Below are 9,195 nucleotides of genomic sequence, written 5' to 3'. Positions count from 1 at the left end.
ATTTCTGTTCCAGAATAAAATTCTCCACTGTTTTGTGCCCGAGTCTTAATCCCAAATTTCTTATAAACTTTTATATATTGATGGAATTCACATTTGATATACTATCAACTTGATATACTAAAGCATTTTGTTGAGTGTGACAGTGCACTGAGATTAGGATGATGACTCAGTCACTGACTTTAGGTGCTGACAGATTAGCAGCAGGAACACAACATATACAGGTGACCATGTCAGAGCTTAGTCATTCAGAGATAGAAACGGGGTACATGATGCACTGATGGTCCAACACTAGACCCGGGTGGGGATATCCACAGGAAACCCAGAGCACCCTGTCTGTTTTGAGGAGACTTTAACAGTAGTACTGCAGCTGGGCGGTGGTGGCGCATGCCTTTAATCCCAGCAATTGGGAGGCAGAGGCAGGTGAGTTTCTGAGTTTGAGGCCAGCCTGGTCTACAGAGTGAGTTCCAGGACAGCCAGGGCTACACAGAGAAACCCTGTCTCGAAAAAACAAAACAAAACAGTGGTACTGCATAAAGGCGTAGCTTGAGGGAAGCCACGGAGAGACCATATCACCAATGAGACAGCAAGGGCTGCAGATAGCTGCCGGCAACCCTGAGCTGAGGCACACTGGGAATGAGAGACATGAGACGGCTTCAGCTAGCTCTGTGGCCTAAGGTGGAGACCATACCCAGATCACAGTAGTCAAGGGGAAAACTGCTGGCCAATAGGGGCCTCATTCTGCTCTCTTCTCTGGCCAAGTTCCCCATAGCCAAGTCCCATTAAGAGCCAAGGACAAGGGAACCTGTTGCCACAGCCCAGAGGTCAGTCCCCTGGATGCAGAGCTGGGAGGAGGATCTGGGAGAAGTGTTGGGTAAGGGATGATGTCACAGAGGAAATGACTTAGAAACTGCTTGAGCTCTTATCTTGTTGTCCTAAATATTTTACAGTTGCCATCCATAATTTCTTCTTCCTAACTCTTGGGTGATCTAGAAGTGGGACTTTAGTTTCTCATCCTAGGAAGGGTTATTATGTTTTTCTTGTTCATTGCTCTTTACATGGCCTTGTGGTCAGAGACCTTGTTCTAAGAGATTCTTTGGAATTTGATACGGCTTCCTCTGTGGCTTTGCACATGGTCATTTTCTGTGCCTCCGAGCTAGGTTTTAAAGGAAAGGCAGGGATTTAGTGAAGAATGAAAAGATTCTCTGTGGGATATGTAGGTGATCCATTCTGAAGGAATTTTAAAAGTTCCAGGGTCATGTGCAGGCTCTCGGATGTCTGTAGGGCAGGGTGTAGGAAAGTTGGGGTGGGGGCAGCACAGAGAGATGGTGTGGATTTCTTAGTGCCCATACTCCTTCCTGCCCCTCTCAGTCTGGGCTGTATTTTTTCAGGAGGCCCTTCTGAGGCTGAGAAGACCTCGACTGTGCAGACAAGTTCCTGCTTTACTGTGTATCTATTGTGTGCCCTTGGGTTAGTCTCACCCTCTCTGGTGGTGTACTATAACTGTCCAGTACTCACTGGACATCTATACTGGTAAGTCTCTGTTCTCTCTCAGTGTGTCTTAAATGTGGTAAGTGGTTCCAGAGGGCTCCAACAGAGCTCATCTCTTCAGGTTGGTGGGAGCCAGAAAGGATCTACGACAGTGTGTGCTCTCTTCCATTGCCCAGCCCATGTATTTAACTCCATGATGGAAGCACCAAGTGACCACACTGTTGTGTTCAGGAGATTTGGACTCCTGCCCTTACTGTCCCTGCTACACCCTCTGGTATTCTGGGAAAGCCCTAGCCCCTCTTTAGGACTCAGTTTCCTCGTTGGTACCACCAAAGCATCTTGTAGCCGCACTAAGTGCCTTATCAGAACTAGCTCTCAGCCACATCCTGCTAGGCCTGTACCTAGATAAAGAGTGGCCTCTTCCTGGGGACTCCCAGTCCCTCCCATGTCAGGAAAGGCTCTCATCTTCTTCCTGAAATGAGCTACCACAGCCCTACTTCACTTTACCCAGCATCTGGATCTGTTAGAGCCCTTTAGGGCCAACTCTCTCTTCATTCACTGCAGTTTCTAAATCAGTCTCTGCCCTTCCCAGGAGGCAGGATCTCTCCTCCTAGCCTGTTGAGTGGAAATCTGACAATCAGAGGAATTGAGGTGAGGCTTCCTTTAGCTCAAAGAAGACAAAGTTCAGTGAAATATGACCATAGAAGACAGGATTGACAAGGATATGCAGTAAGATTTAGTGTGACCTTGAACAAGGCACCCGTTCTTGCTGAGCCTATTTTTCCTTTTCTAAAATAGCAATAACATCTGCTGCACTGAAGAGCTGTTAGGATTACATGTGATAGCTCCTGCAAACGGCAGGAGATGGCCAGTATGTTCAGAGGTGCTGCCTTCAAAGCATCTGTGTAGAAGAGCTGGGTTTGTTCTGGGGTCCTGGGGAAGTAAAGGCTCAGGATGCTATGAGAAGACGCTAGCACACTAGAGCTGGCCAGCTGTGGTGCCTCCCTGGCCGTGCTTCTTTTTGAGAGGGAGATGTGCAAGCAGAAGAAAACCAGCAGTCCCTTATGATATATTTATGGTCTTCCTTCCTTTCAGAGCTTCAGACTGCCACGTTCTTTGCTCCAAGGTCCTCCTCCCTGTCAACTCCTCCCCCAGCACTTGAGCAGGGGACAGCTTTCACTTCTCCAAGTTTAGGGTTTTCTATCTTGGGAAGAAGGTCTCCGTACTTTTCGATAGGAGCCCCGTTGACCTAAAGGAGACAAGTCCATAGGCCCCTGGACCTCAGTCTGGCTCTGGGAGACACTGTCTCCTTCAATCCCTTGGGTTAGTTAGGTCACACCCTGGGAGTGGAGGTGACAGTTGGGAAGGAGTGTCCCAGGTTCGGCTTCCATGGTACACAAAATGTAGCCCACAAGCTGCACAAAATGTCCCACCCCATACCCTCCTATGCTGCTGTGCTCCCTCAATTGCAGCTTCTAGGGATGCCTACCTAAAATACTGAGTTCAAAGCCCTTCTTCAGGAACCTCCTTAGACTTCCCCACGGCCCTCTCTTCCTTCTTCCGCATCTTCCTGTCTCTGAGTGTGTTAATAATACCTGCCTAGGAATTACCAGTGGGGACATGGTCCTTACGGTCCCTGTGGGGCTAGAATGGTATCTTTTAGTTACCGTTGGTCCAATAGTAGGAAATTAACGCAGTTTTAATATCTAGAGTATGATGGGATGCAAACTGCACATCCACTCCTGGAAGTGCACCTGTCATTTATTCATTCAACAAGTGTTTACCAAGGGCCTATTAAAGGTCTTAACTTGTAATGGATTAGGAACAGACTTTGTCCTTACTGAGTGGAACTTTCATTGGATTAGTAATCGCATCATCTAGTTGAAAACACTGAGACTGGAACAAAACATAGTGACCATTATCAGGGAAGTGAGCAGTTCATACCAAAGGGTCCTTGGATGCCACTTAGTCCAATAACCTGGAAGTACTTGGGAAAACTGAGGCACAGGGAAATGCTGATTATTCCAATGTTAAAATCATAAAAACCAAACAAAGCAAACAGAAAAACACCTTCAGTAAAACTTCTATATACTGGTGCTTGAGATGCGTTTTCTCATTTTCTCCTTTTGGCAATGTGGGGAAGTTTGTGTTCGAGTCAGAGGGAGGGATGGAGAAATAGGAAAGATAGTTTCACCAACAGGGCCAGGACATTTGGATAAGGTCCCAAACTGTCCTGCAGTTCTGTGTCCCTTCCTGAGTCACTTACAGAAGATGGAAATGTTTTGTCAGCTGCAGCAATTCAGACAGTGGTGGGGTTCACTTCTTGGTGGAGACCCGACTGTACCCTATGAAGTCTGGGTCCCATGCCAAGCGTGGCCGATGACTTCCTGCACTTGTTATCTGGCTTGTCACAAGGCTGCACATGAGGCTCTGCAGAGACAGCTCGGGGAGCGGTCCAAGTGTGTGTGTTCTCTTCCAAGAGTTTTCCTGAATAGCCCCAGCTACCTAGAAACGGTCTCTTCTGTTGGAACCCTTGATACGGAGTTCTTAATGCTTTGCAGATGTGCCCCCACTGTCTTCCCTTTCGTCCTGTAAACCCTTACAAGTGAGGTCTTATTTATTTTACACCCCGTGGAACCCTGCGGTAACACTAAGGGCTATAAGCAACTGTCTTATGGAGTGCCTTCAATATCTGGTCACTTCTGAATCTGTCTACAACCTATGTGAACACTGACTTCAATAGAGGAAATGTCTTGGCTTAGAAGCACAGCCCAAAATGCACACCTGGGACTCAGTCACAAGACCTGCACTTGTGATCCTTCCCACCCAAGCATTTAGCAAATGCATTGCTTAGAGAGATGTCTCAAATGACACACCAGGAGGCTGGAAAGAGGGCTAGACACTTCAAGAATGCTCTCTGGGAAAGAAGATAATACAGTCATTTGTGCCTAGGTCCAAGTTAAAGCATTTAACAGAGTTAAATACATCAGTCATCCTCAGGAACTTTGACCCCATTGAGATCCCTCTACTCTTTGGATATCAAAATCTTCTGGGACAGATCACATTCACACAAATGGCAGCCAGGGAGAAAGCCATTTAGTGCAAGCTGAGAGCAGAAAGAAGAGAGGTCTGAATGCGGCCACACAGAAAGACAGGTAAGATGGAGAAGGCTACCTGAGGGTCACTTGCTTTCCAGAGGCAGGCTGCTTGCTTCTGGAAAGGCCTCTAGTGACCACCAAGAAACTCAGATCTTTCTTTGACCTTGAGAGTAATTTCCTCTCCTAGGAGCATTCAGAGAGAACAGCAGTCTGCTGCTCTGAGACACACTTGAAAACAAGAGATTTCAGCAGATCAACCCCAGCTCCAGAGGAGTGTGAGTTTTCCCAATGAGCTCTGAAGCGGAGTTCCCATTAATCCCTGACTTCTTCAGAGCTGCTGCCTGGCTTTCCATACGTCAACCCCTTTCGCTTGCTCACCACAGACCAGGACGAATGCATGCTGGACACATGGGAGGCCAGGGTGAATGCATGCTGGACACATGGGAGGCCAGGGTGAATGCATGCTGGAAACATGGAGAGGCCAGGGCGAATGCATGCTGGACACATGGGGAGGCCAGGGCGGACGCATGCTGGACACATGGGAAGCAGCAACCCTTACAGGCAACACCCAATTCACACAGGCGCAGGGGTCAGGTCCAAATCATCAGGAGCTACAGCTAATCTAGCATTTGGCCCCAGGGATCATGAGCCAGGGGACATTGCAACTGTCAAAGTCGAACAAGGAAAACATCTAGGCCCCATGAATCTGGAAAGGCCTCTGCTTTCCTCTTGGGCCACATTTGGTTCTCACCTAAGACATCCCGGCAACAGTGTTTTTTCCTCTGGAAAACTTTCTTAAAGGCAAACAAATCTTTTTTCTTTCTTTTATTTTTTTATTAGTTCTCTGAAAATGTGTTGTCTTAGTCAGGGTTTCTATTCCTGTACAAACATCATGACCAAGAAGCAAGTTGGGGAGGAAAGGGTTTATTCAGCTTACACTTCTGCATTGCTGTTCATCATAAAAGGAAGTCAGGATTGGAACTCAAGCAGGTCAGGAAGCAGGAGCTGATGCAGAGGCCATGGAGGGATGTTTCTTACTGGCTTGCTTCCCCTGGCTTGCTCAGCCTGCTCTCTTATAGAACCCAAGAATACCAGCCCAAAGGTGGTACCACCCACAAGGGGCCCTCCCCACTTGATCACTAATTGAGAAAATGCCCTACAGCTGGATCTCATGGGGGCACTTCCCCAACTGAAGCTCCTTTCTCTGTGATAACTCCAGCCTGTGTCAAGTTGATACACAAAACCAGCCAGTACACGTGTACAACATATTTTGATCATATTCACCCCCTAACCCCAGTTCTTCCCAGATCCACTTCTCCTTTTCTACCTGCTCAATGTTGTATCTTCCTTTTCTTTTTTTTAACCCATCAAATCCAGTTTGTGTTGCCCATTGACTTTGTGTTGGATGTGTAGTGTAGCCTTCCACTGGAGAGCAGCTGTCCTACCAGGGACCACATCCTTAAAGAAAATGGACTCTCCCTCTCCCAGGGAGAGTTTCTCAGCTCGGTATGGAATTTGTATCCTCTTCCCTTCTCCGTGCTTGGGATTGTCTGGCTGGAGTTTGTACAGATCTTGGGCATGCTGTAACAGCTGCTGGGTAAGAATGATTGCCTTTCCCTGCCGGTATCGTGCATAGCATCTTCCAGTCCTATAAAAGCTAGCCAATAGGGATACAGTTTCCAGGTGAATGCCAGCTTGATTTCTCCATGTTCTATGACTCAAATATGTGGTGTCTTCAGCAATAGAGTCTTACTGTCAAGCTCTGGAGGGTAACCAAGAACATTGGCGATAGTTTGTACTCTTTAGGGGAGCCATCTATGCCACTAGCCAGCAAATCCAAAAGAATTAATCCATACCCAGCACTCAGATTTTTATGGGATTTCTATGGCTTCTAATAGGGGGTTTGCCATTATCACATTATAGTGTTTCCACAGAGGGGGGAATACACACACACACACACATCAGCTTATGTTAAATCGTAACAACATTGTTTTACACCAAAGATGCTGGGAGCCTGGTTGTTGCTTGGTCCTAGAGGCTGGGGTCTCAGCAGTTGGATTAGTTATGTAGTGGCTTTTCACACTGAAGAAGCGGACAATCTTAGTAGCTGCTCAGTCCACTAAGGTGTGAGCCTCAGCACACCTAATTTAGCACTGAAACCTGAAGGTTCCTGGAGAACCGTTGGCTCTTAATTAATGATGGAAGCCTGCAAATGGAGGTCCTTGTATCAGCAAAAGTCATCCTAGCAACAAGAAAGTTAATCAACGACAGCAAGAGGGAAGGCCAAACAAAAAGCAAAGACTCTGCCTTCTGCCCATGTCCCCTCTGAACAGCCGGGTCTGCTATGGCAGCTTACAGAACTGGAGTGTCAGCTGAGGCATTAAGGACAAGTCTTCAGGCACAGCTTCTCAGGCAACTCTAACTTGTAGCAAGGCGACATTAAAAGCAGCCACCATGAAGCTAGGCATGGCAGTAGATGCCTTTAATCCCAGCACAGAGGCAGAGGCAGGAGGATCTCCATGAGTTCAAGGCCAGCCTGGTATGCATAGTGAGTTCCAGAACAGCCAGGGCTACATAGAGAGACCTGTCTCTTAAAAACAAAAACAACAACAAAAAAGCAACCATTACACTCAACACACAAACAGCTTCTTTAAAGCCTTAACTTTTTGTGGGTGCACACAGACACATAAATACAATTTTTGTAAACAAAAAATAATTCTCAGATAAGCTACATATAAATAATGACATAAGCTTATATACCTCGGCCCCAAATTCCAGGTGTTAGTTGCTGATCCAGATGTTAGCTTGCTGGCTGTAGGGCTGCCTGCCTACTTCTTATTCCCTCCCCTCTTGTCTTTGCCTAAGTGTAGGCACTGGCTCCAGCAGGCTGGTGACTAATGAGTGCCAATGCATTACCATAGTCTGTGTGATCTGAGCATAACCTGTTCTTCCCCTCCAGCTTCTGATTCCAGCCTTAAGACTCCCCAGATTCTCAACATCTGCCCCTCATTTGATGAGGGCTCAAGCCTTGCAAAATTCCCAGAAGAGGATTTCTGAAAGTGGCAACACTGTACAGGAAATAGCAGAATAGAAATGTATGCTCCAGAAGCAGAAGGTCTATATTCTAAAAGAAAATTTACATTCCAGCAGACTCACCCCTCTATGGAGACGTGCACCTTGCACAAGTCAGAGACTCAATCTAGCAGCTACGATTTTGTATGTTCACTAGTGTTAGGCACTATAGATACCTTGTTGTTTTAGGACTATTATTTTACTTATAGATGAGAACTCAAAGGCTCATAGTCCATGGTTAGACAGCTACTGAGAGACAAAGCTGGGGTTTTAATTTAGATCTGACTCAAAATTTACCATATGGTCTCCCGAGTGTTCTCATCTGTAAAATGGAAATGTAATATTACCTTTAGTGTATTGCTGCAAAGATCAAATGAAGGGAAACAAGTTGTAGGAGCAAATATATCGAGAGTCTGTTTGGAGTCATGTATGAAATGAGTCTCAGCAAACACCCATGTGTTCTCTTTATTCATGTAATACCAGGGCAACAATTAAGATGTATCTGCTATCCTCCCCACCCCCACTCTGCCAAGTGTCCAGAGACTGGATCACAGTGAGAAATGATTGAAGAAATAAGAATACAAGTGGTGGTGCTGTCACATCATAAATGGTCTGGGGCCACAGTGAACCACCAGTCAAGAGTGCCCGGGCAGCAGTATTTTAAACTTCGTAGTAAATAAACTTGAATTCTCTGTGAGTTGGGATAAGGACCAGACTCTCAGGTTGCCTACCTTAGTCCAAGGAGCTCTTGGACTTTCATTGAAATGTATGCTCCAGAAGCAGAAGGTCTATATTCTAAAAGAAAATTTACATTCCAGCAGACTCACCCCTCTATGGAGACGTGCACCTTGCACAAGTCAGAGACTCAATCTAGCAGCTACGATTTTGTATGTTCACTAGTGTTAGGCACTATAGATACCTTGTTGTTTTAGGACTATTATTTTACTTATAGATGAGAACTCAAAGGCTCTAAGACTTTCAATGTTGAGATGTAGTGATCTAGGACAAGAACAAGGCCCAATGCTGCTCTGAAAAGATTGTCTGATCCCAAAGGCTTAGCCATGATCTTCCAGCTCTAGACTTTTTTGCTTCTTATGATAGCCCCTTGTCTTTATTTACATGCAGCTTCTAAAAAGAGTAAGCAGAATAGCCACTGTTTGAGACTGGGACATAACTGCGTCTGCCAGGACCGGACCTCAAGGATGCTTATAGAGGCAGGTGGCTTGAGCTTAGTGAACTTATTCAGCATCTTTAGGATCTCCTATCTCTCTGTAAGATTTCATGCTGGAACACAGAAATATAATTCCATCATGAAAGGGTATGTTTGTAATGGCTGAGCATGAAATGTTGGGAAAACAGAGCATGCGATCCAGACAGGGGCAACAAGGGGAGAGTAGTCTCAGGGAAATAAAGTTGAGATGCCAGGAGAGCCAGGAGAGCACCTTGAGGTGCAATAGAACTGACCTTGGTAACATGGGCATGGGTACTACCCGACCCTTCCTCCCCAACCCTCTCCCGCAGGCATTGCCCCAGTAGT

This window comes from Apodemus sylvaticus, chromosome 3 (assembly GCF_947179515.1).
Source record: "Apodemus sylvaticus chromosome 3, mApoSyl1.1, whole genome shotgun sequence".
Lineage (NCBI taxonomy): Eukaryota > Metazoa > Chordata > Mammalia > Rodentia > Muridae > Apodemus > Apodemus sylvaticus.
Note: the sequence above shows the minus strand (reverse complement) of the source record.